This window comes from Rutidosis leptorrhynchoides, chromosome 5 (assembly GCF_046630445.1).
Source record: "Rutidosis leptorrhynchoides isolate AG116_Rl617_1_P2 chromosome 5, CSIRO_AGI_Rlap_v1, whole genome shotgun sequence".
Taxonomy (NCBI): Eukaryota; Viridiplantae; Streptophyta; class Magnoliopsida; order Asterales; family Asteraceae; genus Rutidosis; species Rutidosis leptorrhynchoides.
In genome coordinates, this window is record NC_092337.1 from 243,930,676 (window position 1) to 243,951,385 (window position 20,710).

Here is a 20,710-nt window from a genome sequence, read left to right on the forward strand (position 1 = left end):
GAATCCTCATTCCTCCAAGCATTACCTACTGGACATCGATAATTCTCCTTGGCAAGATGGCAAATAAGCTTTCTGCTAAAGTCAGGTTTCAAACCCTCATTTCTTGTCTTCTCCATTCTTCGGAAAGTTATCGGATTCATTGGCTTAAGGTGAATAATATCCTCTTCAAGCTTAGGTAGATCAGGTGCAACGTCATTAATGATCAATTGAAGAAAACGAGCATAAATGAGATATCTCTGAGTAGAACTGAAAAGATTCACTTTGAAGTAGTGTAAGACAAATCTTGAGAAATTGTATGGAGCCTTTAGGACAAGTGCCACAAACATACTCTGCACTTTTTCATTCAACTTATCAAAACCCGATTTGCATCCACTCAAGCAGTACATGATCACGTGTGCAAGATATCTAAACTGTGGAGGCAGAAGCGTCTTCATCAGTTCAGATTTTCCAGCAATATACCCAGAATAAGCACATCTCTTGAAGCAACCATGAATTCTTTCTCAACTGATCGTCATGTGAGAGCAGTTCTCATCATTAAAACCCAAAATCCTCCTTATCACTGTCTTAAAAACAATGATCTCATGCCCTTGAACCTCACTAACAATTTTAGCATCATCTTCTGATACATCAAGTACAACATTTCTCCATAATTCCCTCTGATGGCTGTAGTATGGCGTGCATGGAGTAGAAATAGCAGTATGTATCCTTGAACGCTGAAGGAAAGCTATAAATTCTGTAAAATGATCACCTCTCTCTAAAGTAATGTCATAAAGAGCGACTTGATTATTCAGTTCTCCCTTCTCTAGAGGAATCTCTTGCTGAGCAGGTGGGTTAACCGGATTCATTTGAGGATTAGCTTGTTGCTCCCCCTGTCCTTCTAAGTTAATAATTGGAACATTGACTTGTTGATCAGCCATTGATGATATCTTAACAAACTAGAACATTAACAGAAATGTTAGAAATACGACCCACATATCATAGAATATCAAACCATTCGCATCAAAGTGTCATAAACATGTTAACATGATAAACCGTGCGAGTGATAATGTCACACGTGCGGCTGAGTGATCAACCGTGCGAGTGATATAGTCACTCGTGCCACTGTTGACACGTTTAAGCAGTAATATGGTTTCAGACAAGGTACACGGTTGAGATACTGTTCATAAGCGAGTGAGTCAACCGTGTGGTGACTCGTGCGTGTAATCACACGTGTCAGCTCTGTCAAGCGAGTGAGCAGCCAAATCAAACTTAACGAGTGAGCTTAAATATTCACACGGTTGATCATGAACCGTGTACTGACTCGTGCGAGTCATGTCTCACGCGTGCGAGTGATGTCACTCGTGCATGTCTTATGAAACACATATTAAATGCCTTTTCAAATTACATAGATTACATGTTTGATCGTTTTAGGGACCGATTTACATCACAATAGCAAGTGTAGGTTCCGTTTAACTCAGAATAATAACAAATACACATCAAAATACACTTCAATTGCACAAAATTTGAGTTAAGAACCCTTAGGGTTTCGATGCATTCAAAAAAAAATTAACACACTTAAACTCGATGAAATCATACCTAGATGGTGGCGCTGTGGTCGGCTAAAAGTGCTAAACAAACGCTGCGGTGGAAATTTGATTTGGTGATGATTGAATTTTTGAGAGAGAAATGGGTTGGGTGCACAAGTGTGAGCTTCTGTGCTCGTTGCCCCCATTTATACTCTCGTGATCAACCGTACGTTTGATCACACGATACATCATCAACCGCGCGTCTCACCTTAATCACTCGTGCGTGTGACCCAAATGTCTTAGAACACTATTGAACAGGGTCATCCGTACGGTTAACCTCACACATGTGGTTACTCGTACGGTTCACACATCAAACGTGTGAGTGATCCACTTAGGCAATTTCAAAAATTCATATTTTCACAAACTTAGGATTTCGACTCGTTTGGAAATCTTAGAGCTAACTAGCACTTTCAATTTGAGTTATAAACCACTAAATCATCAAGAAATGATCATTAACACTTAGGTAATCCAAATAACTTAACCTAATTGAGGTTATTACTCCAAACATTCTGTTTCTCATGAGTAAGTCCTACAGTGTAATGTCATCTTAAGTTCACTAACAACCTTAAATCGTTAAAGTCCTTCAAACAATCACAAGCTCTACAAACTTCTATCTTATGGATTTGGTGGCCAAAAATATCTTAATCTCGGCAAGGTTCTTTCAGATGTCATTGTACATTTAGAGGATAATCAGAAAACAAAATAACGAAAGAAATCTTTATAAGTTTTCTGAGATATAATGTTATGCAACTAAAAATATGTAAAGAAAAGACATTCTATCATGAAATGCAATAACATGTAAACCAAAATCTTTTTGTTGTTTTACAGTTTTCAATGCAAACAATTAAATAAACAGATAAGCAAACATATAAAACCAAATTCTTTTTATGAGCAAGATGATTAACCATTAAAATTAAAAAAAAATGGATCAGAACTGACATATTGAATCAACTTCTGTTGTTCATTCTTAATTATCCAGTCTATGTCTATTATCATGCAATTACTGATATCAATCCTCATTAAACATGAACATATTCATTCAGAACACTTCGACAATCATGTTGACATTAATTACTTGAACACTATAAAGCAGTGATTTTTGATATCATGCTAAGTTCATTGATCCTTGACTCTTTCATCACTTATGATTGTACGTTTTTATTAGGTTGTCAATTCATTACGCGTAACTTTCCTTTATCTCTTTCCATGTACTTTATTTAAATTGAACAGGATGGTTCTCACGGCATTTTGAATAACCCTGTCAACCTTTGGCTTCTATCAGTGTATTGATAATCTTCAATCTAGTTGGAACGACAGATTTTAGAATATATTGGACTATCCAAATAGGCGCATTATTTACCGCGGGGATTGGTCTACAGTTAAAGCAGACTTGCGTGATGACCAGTCGTCACATGAAATAAATCTCAAGGCCCTTAACTTCTTTATGTTCAAGTTGACATGGAAAATGGAATCGAAAGATAAACTTTCATTTATATATTATTTAGAGTATATCTAGATAAGTATCTTTCCAACTTACAGTCTTAATAGGTATAACTCTATATTGCAGACGACAAGAATCTTGATAGTTCAGTGTGAACGTCGTGATTAAACAATTCAAGCTGCGCGGGGGCATCACACTAAGAATGATCTGAGTTTTTTATGAGCACATCATGAATCAGCATTCTTCATACTTTCAGGACTTTACCATCTTGATACGCCAATTATTTTTGACTTTGATTTTCTTTTGATATTTCTTTTTTAGCATATCACAGTCTTTTGATATATTGATTTTGAACGCCATCATGAATGGATTTTCCAATTTTATGCATGAACTCATGTTTCTTTGTTGTGTGCTAAGATTACTCGAAGGTGTTCTCCCTTAAATGCTTGAACGGTCCGCAATAAGGAATTATACTTTTCAACCTTAAGCGAGAAGGGACACTTACTTTCGACATAAACTAATTTTCTTTGATATTTTTGGGGTTTAGTTTCGATTATAAAGTCTTAGGCCCGCGACAACGTGGTATGCACCAGCCAAACAGATAATCCACAACTAAAAATCCACCCCCAACCTTTTCTATTGATTATCAATTATGATAGGGGATACCCTCAACCGACTGTTGAGTTCCTCAACAGTTATCATTAGATACAGTTTCAGAGATAATTAGGTGACTACCTTCAAACGCTACAGATCGTTCATGACTTCTGAATCTTAGATGATCGTTATTCTTATTATGATTCTCTAATGCCAAAATTTCATAAGTCACATCTATCAGTACATCACACAACAGATAAACATAAACGTTCAAATTAGTCCTTACTAATCAAATATATCAATTCTCAGTACAGTAATTTCTTCATCTCCCACATATTAATCAAAACAAGCTCATTTTCGGAATTTTTTAACTTTTTAGGGTTTTCTGGTGAGGCATTTTATACTTTTTAGGTATTTTCCGTTGAAACATATACTCCCCCTAAAATACTAAAACATAAAATCTTTTTGTCTTTTAGCATTTTAACAAAAAAAACAAAAAAAAAAAAAATACAGACAAGCATGCAAACATGAGATAAATCATGCAAAGAAATGCAGACAGGAAGCAAAAATATGCATATGCAATACAGATAAAAAGAAACTAAAATCTATATGTCATGCATCCTACATGCAACGTCTAAAAGTTTGATTAACCCTCACAAACAACATCTGAAATTACTTTGTCTCGATCAACAATGCCATTCATCTCTAAAAGTAGCAAGAACCTAGGTTTATCAAAAGCCTTAGTAAAAAGATCAGCCCTCAGGTCCTTAGTACCTATTCTCTTAACCTCAATTATCTTTTTCTCATGGCAATCCCTAAGAAAATGATATTTAACACCTATGTGTTGTGACGACCCAGAAATTCCCGACCAAATTTAAACTTGATCTTCATTTGATTTCGACACGATAAGCAAAGTCTGTAATGTTGGAGTCTCAAAAAAACTTTGAACTATATTCATGTAATCAAATATCCTTTGACTGTGTTCGACGATTCACGAACAATTGTGTGTGTGTGTGTGTGTATATATATATATATATATATATATATATATATATATATATATATATATATATATATATATATCGTGTTATATAAATATAAATACAGAAATAGATATAAGCGATATACGGTTATATTTATACTGATATATATACATACATATACATATATAAAAATATATAGATAATTATATACAAATTCATATTCGGGTATATAATACGGTTATATATAAATAAATATAGATAAATACGTAATATAATCTATATGAATCCAAATCAGATATGGATCGTTATCAAACTGTACCTGATTTGCAAATACTGTTTTTAATTGTTGAATCTATTACCAATATAGTCCAAATTCGGTTAGATGTAATTATCAACTTTTTATTTAATTATTTATTTTTCTGTTATATTTTTTTTCTCGTGACTGATTGAAGGTCGATACATCAAAACATGATATATAAATCAAGCAGCTCTAATATTAACGAAACATTAAAATTCTCTTCTATCTTTATCAATTACAACCAATTTTTAAACAGATTTTAATTATAAATTTAATCACATTTTCATTTATATATCGAACACCTCTGTTCTTGGGTTTATTTTTACAAAGCTTGATTTCTTAATTAATTTCAAAATCTAAGAATGTAGTCATGTTAGAAATCGTTTATTCAAATTACCTGTACAGTTTCAGAATCCAATTCCTCTTAAAGATTCTTAATTTTGAAGTCAATGTAAAAATTTCAAAAGTCAAACTATATGTTCATCACGAAATTCTTTTTTGGATTAATGTTTCTGTCGAAAATACTGATTCAGAAAGTTTATAGGAGTGATATGCAACGTTTTTCATGTTATAAGTTGTACCTAAAAAGCTTTTAATTTCAAAATCAAGAATTGAGTTTATTTTTTTTTATTTTTCGAACAACAGACATGTTCTTCAGTTTTATATATTTTTTTTCGTTTTCAATCAGTTCAAGATCAATATAGGTTGACTATAATTAGTTTGAAAGTCGTAGTTTAATGTTGTAATTCGCGGATTAGAAATAAACTGGATTGAGTCTGATTCAATTTATGAGAAGAAGGAGAAAAGAAAACGAAACAGAAAAAGGTTAAATAGAAGTCAAACGTGTATAATTTCAGAAAAATAGATGGCAGTGTGATGGTTAGAGGTGTTAGCGGGTATTTGAGAGGTCATGGGTTCGAGCCTGGTTTGGGGCATTCTTTTTGAACCCTGGTTTGGGGCATTCTTTTTAGAACAAGTTTTTAAAGGTAGTATTTCATTTCATTTTATTATTATTATTATTATTAATTATTAATTATTGATATTATGATGATAACTATTATTATTACTAAGTTAGTGGTCCGCGCGTTGCGGCGGAATTGGGTAGCTTAAAAACGATTACATTTACATAGATAGTGTATTTTGTTCTTGTACAAAAGAAGTAACAACATATAATGTATACTGTATATGAACATACCTTTAAAGTCATTATTCTCTAAGATTACATAATTACTAACTTGATTTTGCCTACCAACAGTTTCCATTTGCTGTTGTAATACATGTATCAGTGTATAGAGCAGAATCCTAAATTCATCACGAGCCTTTTCTTCCACCTCTCCTCTCCAATCCTCGATCAAAATACGACTAAGTAAAAGGATTCCAGGACACTTGACTTACTATTCCAGGAATGAGACGCTGATGTCATCTTATATCCCATCCTGCATATACTCATATTACATAGGTATATGAGTTACAACATAACTCTCATCAAAATTACGCATATAAACGACAACTGTATATCAAATATAAAAATTCAACATCAAACTTAATGAGAATGCATATCCATCGCTCAACTATATGCATCTTTAAAACCAAGTTATTCTACTGAAATCACCAATTGAGTAATAAATAACCAATGATTTTTTTTATTTTTTTTTTTTTGAAAAGCTATCCCATTATATTAAACAACCCAATTAAGTAATAAATAACCAATGATTTTGAACTACATAAGTTAGAACAAACTCTACAATGATTTATTTTTTTGACATTTAATTTTTTTGCATTAAAGACCCAATTTGCCAAATCATTTATTTAAAAATATGATGGTACCTGATAATTTCAAACCATACTAACTTTTAACTATTTTTTATAACATTCGCTAAAGTTGAACATAGATGGAATTATAGATGGTACCTGATAAATGTTGGCCAACCCACAATTTAAATACTCGACTGATGGATCCTTGTATGGTTTGTTTGAAAAAAGGCACACTATGTAATTTGCATAACTGACTTAAATCTACATAAATTTAAGTTCAAATAAGATTAAGACAATTATATGTAGATCCTTTACATACTAAATAGACAAACATTTAATGTTCACTTACATTATGTACAATGTTTAGCTTCCTTCACCTGTATCACAATAATTGCAATTAAAAACTCATATAAACTTGAATTGAAAACAAACTTGAGTCATAAAAGACTCTGAAAACAGACCTTAGGTAGCTTATAACATTAGAACTATAAGATTCTCCAATGAGCTATCTTACTTCAAACCTGCATTAGTTTAAATCTCAACCAAAATTAATTAAAAGTTAGACCAAAAATCTACAATATACTAAGTGAAAAAAGGCTTTTTTAGTGTTTACCTCTTGTTATTAATTTCGCCCCATATGTGGCCGGGTTCAAGTTCTGCCCTTGGATCCAATCACAATAAACACAACATGGACAAATAAATGAGTTGTTTCATTCATATCAAAATCAAACTTGATCCACATATTCAGTAACTTGTAACAACACATGATCCACATATTCAGTTGCCTCTAGGCCTTGTCTTATAAATTTCCTTCAAGCAAAAGTGAAGTCTTTTTTCTCAGTAATACTGATCAAAATTATAGTCAGCCTTGTGATTATTAAAACATGATTATTATTTTAAAAATTTAATATATATATATATATATATATATATATATATATATATATATATATATATATATATCACACATTCAAATTTATATCATATCATTATATAATTCTTTTAATAATTTTTTTTTAAAAGATTACCTTTTGTTTTCTGTTCTTGGGTATACAACGACCCTTCATGCTACAAACAACATCAAGCTTTACCCATTTTGACCCACCCAATTAGACCGTACTGTATTTGTCATTAATTTAACGATATCAATTTTAGCAATTTATGCTACCGTCAATAACTAAAAATCGAAAGAAAAATATAAAAAAAAAAAACAGATAACTTAACCAAAGCGAAAATCAAAACAAAAACTCTAAAAATTTACCTCCAAATTCCAAAAAAAAAAAAAAAAAAAAAAAATAAGGCAAAAGAAGAAGAAACATACTTGAATATCTTCTCTGTTTTAGTTTGTGATTCCAGCCGTAGCGACGTCTTTACACCCCGTTGAAGTGTGATTTCATAATTCCGGTCACAAACACTAAGCAAAATATCGCTGACCATATAGGGTTTATGTAGCAATCCTAGCATTTTTGACCCGCGTAGCCTTTATGTATCAATTTTTGTAAATACAACATACAATCTTTTAATTGAATTCAGCCCTACCAAAATTCAAGTTTACATGCCCTTAAAAATAATTGCATTAAGACACATACAATTCACTTTTAGGATTAACTATTACTACATATGGTCAGTGCATTAATTAGGAACTGCAGAACATCAACTATCAAATAAACAACAAAACATAAACATTGGTTAATAGTTGATACCTTCTCAGGTTCAAAATGGTATATTATTTCAGCATCCAGAGATAACAAAACTACTTTAGTATAATAATAAAAAACAGCATTACTGGATTATTAATTGGAAAAGTTCCAGTAGTTGTTAATAGAGTATAAAATGGAACAAAAATAGTACTGCATACCTCCAATATTGACGGTCGCAACATCAACTACAGTTGAAAACTACAAAATTACGACATTGATACAGTAAAATATTTCTATACATGAGAGATTTACTGTGTAAAGCAAGCCACGACCCTGTCACCCACAACCACCGCAACCAAATGCCACCAAATATGATTGCATGTAAAAATTGATTGGTAGTATTTACAATGGAAAAATTCAAAAAATCAAACATGCTATGGAAGAGAATTTACCTAATAACTATTAGCATAAAAAATCTTAAACAAATCTGTACCTCCAATCGTCCATCGATCTCAAATAAAAAAAGAGGGATAACTCGCTTCAGACCCTAATCTGGGCCCCAAATGGTCTGTCGATCTCCAAAAAGGGTGAAGGCTCTATGTTAACCACGAATAGAGGTTGAAAAGGTTTAAAAACCCCTTCTTCAAATCGAACGTTTGTTCGACAATTTCGTACCGGCACCTGACGATATGATTATTACTAAATTACAAAGAGTGAGTAATCGAAAATGAATCAGATGATCCAACAACATTCTCAAGATCTTTTACACTCGTATTCTAATGCAAACCAATACATATGTCGGTTAATGATAATTTAAAAAGCAAAATAGTGATCAAATTAATGGTACTAACCAATATTCTTTTGGGTAGCAGACTTTGCATATAATAATCTTCGTTATATTGAAGAATGTTTTCTTCATCAAATTCCTCCTCATCAGGTAACTCTGACAACTTTTTACCCTCATGTTTGTCAGACTTGTTCTTAACAATAGATAAATTTGCAGTTTGCAGCTCTCCATTTCCAGAATCCGAGCTTTATGATCACCTTGCGTATTAATAAATAATGCAGAGCTGTTAACCCTAAAAAGTTGCAACATATTTTTTGGTGATTAGTATACTCTTTAGCTATGAGTAACGACATTTATTATCTTGTATAGAAGGTCAAATACTAAAATTCCAGTGGGAAAATGGCAGTAATTAATGCAGTTTAAAACTTCAAATCAAATTCAACATTATAACATAACATCCACTTCACCTCTAGAAATAAGGTTTCATGAAGCAGTGCACTATTCATTAAAACAAATATATGAATCAACTACAATTTCAATCAACAAACAGTAGGATAAATTAATTGTTACATAATATATAATCATCTCGATCTTAGATACTATCATCCTGATCTTGCAAAACATTTTATTTGACACAATACGATTAGGCATTATATCAATGTACAAACATTCGCAATAAAAAAACAATCACTCTACGAAGGCACATAGCACATCGTAACCAAAACAACACTGATTCAATTATTTATAGCACTAACCCAGAAGCTATGTCCCTGAAATCAATATAACAATTCAAAATCTCATCTGTTGTGCCTTTCAATGACTTTTATCAGTCATTCCCATATAAGATAGTAAGAACAATATTAGAGAAAACCCATAGTTACCCAATATAAATTGTTGCAGAGTTGTACGCTCAAAAAACCCAAGTCAAATAACATATGAAGATCTTTAGAAGACCTAAAATTCAGATAACCTTAAGTAGAAGATCAAAAATCGTAACTAATAAATCATGTAGATAAAGAAACCCTAAGAGAGCTTGAAAGAGAATGATACCCGAAAATAAAGTTAATTAAAAAGAAACTGACCATCTCTGTTGACGTTAGCAGTAGCGGCAACGGTAGAGGATAAGGTTGAAGCGATGGTGAAGGTGGTAGCGGCGACGGTGGTGGCGGGATTCGTGCGAACCACTGAGACGACATATTTTTGGTTAGATTTTGATCGAGGACGAAGATGTCTTTTGGGGTTTTGGTGGTTTTGGTGGTTTTTTATGTTTTGGTATCAGTGGTAACAATTAAGATGGTGTGAGAATGATAGAAAAGAACGTAGAAGGAGTGTTAAAAGAAGAAGGGAAAACCCGAAAGTTACTGTTAACATAAGCTTGCGACCAATCAAAATTTGACACCATTTACTACAATTTATATATATATATATATATATATATAAAAATGTTAATAACATAATTATTATAATACAATTTATTATTCTTATCATTATTAAAATCATTATTTTTACTAATATTATTATTATCACTTTTATCATTGTTATTATAAAATATTATTATTATCATTAATATTAATATTATCATAATAATTAACAAATTCACAAAAATATGATCTTCATATAAAGATATATTTAATATACATAATTTAACTATATTAATATCTTTAATTATTTAAAATATATGAAATGAATAAATTTAAACAAATAATGAAACCTATAAATTATTAATATAAAAATGATATCAATAAAAAATATATAAATTCTTCGATTACAAGTACATGTTTTAATAAATATACAAATTATATAGGTTCGTGAATCCAAGGCCAACCCTGCATTGTTCAATGTCGTCATATGTATTGTTACTACAAAATACATTATGTGAGTTTCATTACTCCCTTTTTATATATATTTTTGGGACTGAGAATACATGCGCTGTTTTTATGAATGTTTTACGAAATAGACACAAGTGATCGAAACTACATTCTATGGTGGATTATCAAAATCGAATATCACCCATTTTTAGCTTGGTAACCTAATAATTAGGAAACGAGTATGGCCTCTAATTGACGCGAATTCTAAAGATAGATCTATGGACCTCGACAAGTCTCATCCGGGGTACAGATGCTTTAGTACTTCGAGATTATTATTATTATACAGACGAGAGGTTCTGTTTGGGGATATTCTATGCATTAAAGTTAAGTCGTTTATCAAGCGTTCACCATATGAATGATTTTTAATTCGCAGGTTATGCGTACTATATTGTACTTGGGTTACGTGTATAATTAAATATCCGAAATCTTGTGGTCTATTAAAATGATGAAAATGAATGTTTATGATAAACTAATGAACTCACTAACCTTTTGGTTGATACTTGAAAGCACGTATATTCTCAGGTATGAAAGAAATCTTCCGTTGTGCATTTACTCATTTTAGAGATATTACTTGGAGTCATTCATGACATATTTCAAAAGATGTTGCATTCGAGACGTTGAGTTCATCAAGATTATTATTAAGTCAATTATAGTTGGATGTATTATGAAATGGTATGCATGCCATCAACTTTCATTGTAATGAAGGTTTGTCTTTTAAAAACGAATGCAATGTTTGTAAAATGTATCATATAGAGGTCAAGTACCTCGCGATGTAACCAAATGTAATGTATTCGTCCAGATGGATTAGGACGGGTCGTTAAAGTTGGTATCAGAGCGGTGGTCTTAGCGAACCAGGTCTTGTATTAGTGTGTCTAACTGATAGTTATTTAGATGCATTAGTGGGTCTGGACTTCGACCGTGTCTACATGTCAAAAGTTTTGCTTATCATTTCGTGTCGAAAATCATCTACTTATCATCCTTAGGAAATTACCTGCTTATCATTTTTAGTCTAGACACTTCTTATTGCATTGATTGCATGAATAGTGTAGAGACAAAATTCATATCTTAGCGTGTCTGCTAATCCATATCTTAGCGTATCTATTACTGTAGACTTTGTCTGACACGTTTCCTTAATTTCCTCCGTAATCTACGGGATCTTCTATACTATACATAGATATTCTATGTAATTAGAATATCATCTGATTTCCAAAAATCATTTCATATCGAAAAATCCTTTACCTAACCGTGCAAGATGAATTTCGCAACCAGTTCAAGTTCGTCGAATTCCGATAACTATTCCGATATGGATTTTCACTCGAGCTCCGAAAGCAGTGTAATCGGAATGGATTAACCGATTAGCCATCATCTATTCTGGATGAATTGGGACTGGGTTCGTAGCCTCCTCAATCATTGGAGACAAGAAGAAGGTGATCCTTTTCATCCACCACATTGCCCTCTTGACGAAGAACCTGAAGCACTTACCGGCGAACCTGTCCGAAACACCATTTTCTCTCTCATTTCCAGAGTATATCGTCACGATTATATACTATATCAAATTCTAGATCTTAGTTATCCACTCGTTCCGACCGACAATCATCCTGGAGTAATGGAAGAAGTCAACGAGCTTCGCGCTCGAGTAATCAATTTGGAAAACGTGGTGCAAAACCTACCAGCTTCAGCAACAGAACCGACAACACCAGTACCACCAACAACAACAACAGCCGCAGCACAAGCCTCAACACTACATGCCTCAAACTCACAGTCTGTACCTCCAGCATAATCATCATATTACATGATGTCCTACATCGATTATCTTCGTTCTGCCTGACGTTCTACATCATTTATCTTCGTTCGACATGGCGATTATGTAATCTCTAATGTTTTAGAGACTATATATTCTTGTTCTAACGGTAAATCAAATGAGTTTAATATTATATTAACTCATTAAATCCATGATTACCTTTGAAGAAAGTATATATGTATATATGTTTTCATAAAGATTGTAATTAAAAATTCTTTCGTACAAACTGTTAATGGTGAAAATATTTTAACGGGTAGGTAATACCCGAGGAATATTTAAATTTCACATTAATAAGTTACACTGTACATTCTTCGAATCTGATTGAACAGTCATTTACTATCCTACTTACAACTACCGAAATACGCATCCGTTCACCGCAGAATAACCATTTTCATTCAATTTCATATTTGGATTTTGACTTATCAGAATCCAACAAGTGGCATAATGAAGAAGACATTAGAAAAAAATAAAATTTGTTAGAAATAAACAAATTAACTATGATAAATTTTGTTAAGAATCCACGCTAACAAAATCCTAGCTAACTGTTCCTAGCTAACTATTAATTCCTTATTACATTTTATTTATCGCAATTTAATTATCGCAATTTATATTCTCGCAATTTTATTTATCGTCATTTAATTTCTGTTATTTATTCAACGCACTTTAACTATCGGGACACATATACAAGGTTTTGACATATCATATCGACGAATCTATATATATTATTTGGAATAACCATAGACACTCTATATGTGGTAATGATCGAGTTAGCTATACAGGGTTGAGGTTGATTCTCAAATAATATATATACTTTGAGTTGTGATCGAGTCTGAGAGATGTATATAATGGGTCACGACACGTATTAATTAATTCGAATATTATATATTAAACTATATATGAATTGTTGAACTACAAATTGTGGACTACTAACTGTGGACTAATAACATTGGACAATTAAAATGAATTAAAATATTGATTATAACATATGAAACTAAACATTTCTTCAAGTTTGCCACTTGATTTCATCTTAAACTTCATTTGTATTTTGACGATTACAATCTGCGTTCAAACCTTTCATAATTCTTGAAAACACCTCAATCGAGAGGATGAACCATCCGCACTTCATCTATGGAAGGAAATATTTATGCATATAGTTATGCACCTGAAAAACTCTCAGAAACCGAGTAAACGTTAACAAGTATCTGTGATAGCTCTTTTGGCGTTGTTATTATCGAAAATAATTTTACAATTCCTCTCCAAATTAGTCAATTTTGTCATAGCTCCAGCGAATCAACTTCGACTTTTCATTCGAAACAACCTTATTATAACTTTGATATATATGCATGCTCTTTTAATATTACCGGGGAACCTTTTATATTCCACCATATTACCATCAGCGTTTAATCATCTAAAAACACAATTCTTTTGAAACCACCTCGGATTGATAACCGATGATTCAGATATGGTAGCATTAAATGCAGAGGAAACAGCAAAATCGTAGATGGTCTAAACGGCCAAAAGTTTGATAATAAAGAATGGAATGTTGGAAACGCTCGATAGAAAATTTGGTACTGAAAAACAGATTGAGCTAACCATGAAGGAGACCAAGAACAAATACAAGGACCAAACCCTATATTCAAAGAATCCAAGTAATTCTGGATCCGATGAAATCTTTAGAGAATATCCTGCTCCTAAGTCATGTTAAAATTTTGCGGAAAATTTTTCCTTATCAACTTTCGAACTTAGAAATTCCAAAATATCATCATAAATATGTTCGATACTTCTGAAGATATTTTATAAATATTTTCATCTGAAATTATATACCTCTTCGTGCTATCTGTAATACATTATATTGGAAATTTCTGTAAAATCTAAGTATAAACTAGGAATGAATTCTGAAGTAGTATTGGGAACTGAAGCATGAGTTAGTATAATATAATGACACTTGATCAACATGATTATATTACAGTAATTCATGCTGAGTTTCTAAATGGAACGTGATGATTCACAGATCATAACGTCATCATGTGCTATGTTACACGACTCTTGTATTCTATTTAACCCCTAAAATATCAAGAAAATATTTCTTGATGATTCGAACTTTTTCGAGATATTCTGGTAATTTGACAAATCAAGATCGTGCCATTACAATTTTCTTCTAAGAATATTAACTATGTTCATTCCGAATTTCATATCTACAAATTCTGGACCATTATTCACTTGACTTAGAGTCGAGAACAGAATAAAAAGGCAAAGAGCTCCGAAATATAAGGGAGAATATAAAGCCCGATAATAACATATAAATTACAAACCGCGTATATCAATGTTTATCGCAACATAAAGGCACGGGAGAATTAAAAACACTATAACCCCAAGGGCGAAGTAGAAGTAAACCGATTCCTCCTGTGGAAGTTGGAAAAGGAGAATGATTGTTGCGATAGTCAGGATAAGGACAAGGATCAGAACTGGATTAAGCATTTTCAAAATCTTTTTGAATTTGGGAATTGAGTATAGAAGTGGTGAAAACTAATGAAACGGAAATAGTAAATTTATAATGGAAAAATCAAACGTAGTAATTGGGACAGATCATCACATTTAATTAAAGAGATCCTAATTTCCTTAAATCTCGAAGAATCAGATCTTATAGATTTCCAAGATTTTTTTTTGAATCCCTTGAATTCCGGAATTCAACCATGACCAGTGAAAAGTTATGATGAAACTTGTCTATCTCATTTTACTATTTAGTGATAGCTTCATTCGTACTCTTTGAGTAACCAAATCGTTTTATCTATATTATTCAATAGTGATAAAACTCTATTTAACAACTCAGATTCGTCATGAAAACATATTTATTGTCAGCCATGATGATCTCTATCAAATTTCGGGAACGAAATTTCTTTAACGGGTAGGTACTGTGATAACCCGGAAATTCCCGACCAAATTTAAACTTGATCTTCATTTGATTTCGACACGATAAGCAAAGTCTGTAATGTTGGAGTCTCAAAAAAAACTTTGAACTATATTCATGTAATCAAGTATCCTTTGACTGTGCTCGACGATTCACGAACAATTGTGTGTGTGTGTGTGTGTGTGTATATATATATATATATATATGATTTCTATATATATTGTAATATTTGAATGTTAAATATTTAATATATGTTATTATGTAATATATATATATATATATATATATTACATAATTAATGACATGTAATATTAATAATTAATATAAAATATAATAAGTTTAATTATAAATTAAATTATAATTGTTATAGTAATATTATTATTACATTCAATAGTTATACCAATATTAGTATTATTAATATGATTAATATAAATATATGATATATAGATATGAAAAAAAATTGATATTGTTATTTTATTAATATTACTACTAGTATTATTATCATTAATAATACTAATATTAGTATTATTATTAGCATCATTAATAAAATTATTAATTTTATCATTAATATTATTATTACTTCTATTATTACTATTATTATTATAAACTCTATTATTATTAATTATCACTTTAATTAAAAATTATGACTACCATTATTTTTATCATTATTACTATCACTAGTAATATAAATATTATCATTTTATTTGTATTCTTATTAAAACTAATAATATTAATTGATTTTATTAATAAACTTATATTATTAATTTATGTTATAGAATTTAGTTTATATATATATATATATATATATATATATATATATATATATATATATATATATATATATATATATATATATATAGATATCGTGTTATATAAATATAAATACAGAAATAGATATAAGCAATATACGGTTATATTTATACTGATATATATAAATACATATACATATATAAACATATACAGATAATTATATACAAATACATATTCAGGTATATAATACGGTTATATATAAATAAATATAGATAAATACGTAATATAATCTATATGAATCCAAATCAGATATGGATCATTATCAAACTGTACCTGATTTGCAAATACTGTTTTTAATTATTGAATCTATTACCAATATAGTCCAAATTCTGTTAGAGGTAATTATCAACTTTTTATTTATTTATTTATTTTTCTGTTATATTTTTTTTCTCGTGACTGATTGAAGGTCGACACATCAAAACGTGATATATAAATCAAGCAGCTCTAATATTAATGAAACATTAAAATTCTCCTCTATCTTTATCAATTACAACTAATTTTTAAACAGATTTTAATTATAAATTTAATCACATTTTTTTTATATATCGAACACCTCTGTTCTTGGGTTTATTTTTACAAAGCTTGATTTCTTAATTAATTTCAATATCTAAGAATGTAGTCATGTTAGAAATCATTTATTCAAATTACTTGTACAGTTTCAGAATCCAATTCCTCTTAATGATTCTTAATTTTGAAGTCAAAGTAAAAATTTCAAAAGTCAAACTATATGTTCATCACGAAATTCATTTTTGGATTAATGTTTCTGTCGAAAATACTGATTCAGAAAGTTTATAGGAGTTATATGCAACCTTTTTCATGTTTTAAGTTGTACCTAAAATGCTTTTAATTTCAAAATCAAGAATTGAGTTTTTTTTTTCGAACAACAGACATGTTCTTCAGTTTTATATATATTTTTTTCGTTTTCAATCAGTTCAACATCAATATAGGTTGACTATAATTAGTTTGAAAGTCCTAGTTTAATGTTGTAATTCTCGAATTAGAAATAAACTGGATTGAGTCTGATTCAATTTATGAGAAGAAGGAGAAAAGAAAATGAAACAGAAAAAGGTTAAATAGAAGTCAAACGTGTATAATTTCAGAAAAACAGACGGCAGAGTGATGGTTAGGGGTGTTAGTGGGTACTTGAGAGGTCACGGGTTCGAGCCCAGTTTGGGGCATTCTTTTTACAACAAGTTTTTAAAGGTAGTATTTCATTTCATTTTATTATTATTATTATTATTATTATTATTATTATTATTATTATTATTATTATTATTATTATTATTTTTATTATTATTATTATTATTATTATTATTATTATTATTATTATTATTATTATTATTATTATTATTATTATTATTATTATTATTATTATTAATTATTGATATTATGATGATAACTATTATTATTACTAATGTTAATAGCATAATTATTATTATTACCAATGTAATTTATATTATTATTCTTATTATTACTAGTATTATCATTAAAAATTTATTAGTATTATCATAGCTAATATTATTATTATTAGTATTATTATCATTGTATTATTATTTCTAGCATTATATTATTATTATGATTTCAAGGATATGAAACATGTTAATGACAATATGATAAAGATTATAGAAGTTGATTATAAATATAGAAATTTTGATATAAATATTATTATGAGAATGGTTAGAATTTTGACCAAATTATGATTTCAAGGAATTGTTAAAATTATTATAACTATTGTTATCATGGTTATTATAATACAATTTAATATTATTATCATTATTAATATCATTATTTTTATTAACATTATTATTATTATCACTTTTATCACTGTTATTATAAAATATCATTATTATCACTAATATTAATATTATCATAATAATTATCAAATTCACAAACATATGATCTTCATATAAAGATATATTTAATATACATAATTTAACTATATTAATATCTTTAATTATTTAAAATATATGAAATGAATATATTTAAACAAATAATGAAACCTATAAATTATTAATATAAAAATGATATCACTAATAAATATATAAATTCATTCGATTACAAGTACATGTTTTAATAAATATACAAATGATATAGGTTCGTGAATCCAAGGTCAACCCTGCATTGTTCAATGTCGTCATATGTATTTTTACTACAAAATACATTATGTGAGTTTCATTACTCCCTTTTTATATATATTTTTGGGACTGAGAATACATGCGTTGTTTTTATGAATGTTTTACGAAATAGACACAAGTGATCGAAACTACATTCTATTGTTGGATTATCAAAATCAAATATCACCCCTTTTTAGCTTGGTAACCTAATAATTAGGAAACGGGTATTGCCCCTAATTGACGTGAATCCTAAAGATAGATCTATGGACCTCGACAAGTCCCATCCGGGGTACGGATGCTTTAGTACTTCGAGATTATTATTATTATACAGACGAGAGGTTCTGTTTGGGGATATTCTATGCATTAAAGTTAAGTCGGTTATCAAGCGTTCACCATATGAATGATTTTTAATTCGCAGGTTATGCGTACTATATTGTACTCGGGTTACGTGTACAATTAAATATCCGAAGTCTTGTGGTCTATTAAAATGATGAAAATGAATGTTTATGATAAACTAATGAACTCACCAACCTTTTGGTTGACACTTGAAAGCATGTTTATTCTCAGGTATGAAAGAAATCTTCCGCTGTGCATTTACTCATTTTAGAGATATTACTTGGAGTCATTCATGACATATTTCAAAAGACGTTGCATTCGAGTCGTTGAGTTCATGAAGATTATTATTAAGTCAATTATAGTTGGATGTATTATGAAATGGTATGCATGCCGTCAACTTTAATTGTAATGAAGGTTTGTCTTTTAAAAACGAATGCAATATTTGTAAAATGTATCATATAGAGGTCAAGTACCTCGCTATGTAACCAAATGTAATCTATTCGTCCAGATGGATTAGGACGGGTCGTTAAATGTGTTTGGTCTTAGAATGTTGCACATGATTCTTAGTAATTGCAATAGCAGCAGTATTATCAATATAAAGAGGAGAGAAATAGATTCTTAGTCTGTAATCGCGAAGTTGTTGTTGGATCCAAACAACTTGTGAACAGCAACTAACAGCAGCGATATATTCAGCTTCACACGTGAAAAGCGTAACTGCAGTGTGTTTCTTGCACTGCCAGGTCACCAGCCTTTCACCTAAAAATTGACATCCTCCTGATGTAGATTTGTTGTTGATTTTGCAACCTGCATAGTCTGAATCACTATATGCTACAAGATCAAACTTGTCTTCGTTCGAATACCAGATGCCGAGATTTGGAGAATGTAACAGATAACGATGAATTCTTTTGGCAGCTGTAAGATGAACTGTATTCGGATTAACTTGATAACGAGCACACAGACATGTTGCGAACATATAGATGTGGTGAGATACATGAGCGATCCGATGATTGCTCGATAGTATGTAGGATCAATAGGCTCCCCTTCACAGTCTAACGATATACCATGATTCACAGCTAGCGGGGTCGACACAGGACGTTCTTGATTCATACCGAAATGTTCGAGTATATCATTTACATACTTTGCTTGATGGAGAAAAATTCCATTATCAGTCTGTTCGACTTGCAAACCAAGAAAGTAGTGTAAAAACCCAATTTGCTCATTTCGAATTCATCCTTCATAACCTGCTCGAACTCATCAACGAGTTCCTGCTTAGTAGCACTGAAAATAATGTCTTCTACATAGATCTGGACCAAAATAATATCATCATCTTTAACCTTCGTGAACAAAGTGCAATCTACCGTGCCCATTTGATAACCTTTTTCAATAAGATAACTTGACAAACGTCCATACCAAGCTCTTGGGGCTTGATGTAAACCATATAGGGCTCTTCGTAAACGGTAAACTTTATCAGGATGAAGATGATCTTCAAAACCCGGTGATTGATTGACATATACTCTTTCATTTAGCTTGCCATAAAGAAATGCACTCTTAACATCCATTTGAAACACTTTGAACTTCATAAATGAAGCAAAAGTCAAGAAAATGTGAATTGCTTCCAATCTGGCAACAGGAGCAAAAAATTCATCATAATCGAATTCAAGATCTTGCTGATAACCTTTAGCAACTAATCTTTCTTTGTTACGGATAACATTACCATCTTCGTCAAACTTGCACTTCCAAACCCACTTGAGATCAATTACTTTAGCACCATGCGGCTTAGTAACTAGCTTTCAAATATCTAAACGATGGA

At 30.6% G+C, this 20,710-nt stretch overlaps 1 long non-coding RNA gene across 7 annotated transcripts; it reads right to left on the bottom strand.

The window, feature by feature from the left end:
* Positions 1 to 5,993: 5,993 nt before the first annotated feature.
* On the bottom strand, positions 5,994 to 10,310 carry LOC139847270 (uncharacterized). Of its 7 annotated transcripts, none has more exons than XR_011759402.1 (8): positions 10,146 to 10,310; positions 9,128 to 9,355; positions 7,958 to 8,957; positions 7,250 to 7,292; positions 7,098 to 7,157; positions 6,986 to 7,013; positions 6,793 to 6,897; positions 5,994 to 6,317 (listed from the first exon to the last, which is right to left on the bottom strand). It is a non-coding gene; the product is annotated as an uncharacterized lncRNA (long non-coding RNA). The 7 variants fall into 7 exon arrangements; XR_011759405.1 differs by having other exon boundaries at positions 7,958 to 8,171; positions 8,770 to 9,355; XR_011759407.1 differs by having other exon boundaries at positions 7,958 to 8,093; positions 8,729 to 9,355.
* Between the last annotated feature and the right edge of the window lie 10,400 nt (positions 10,311 to 20,710).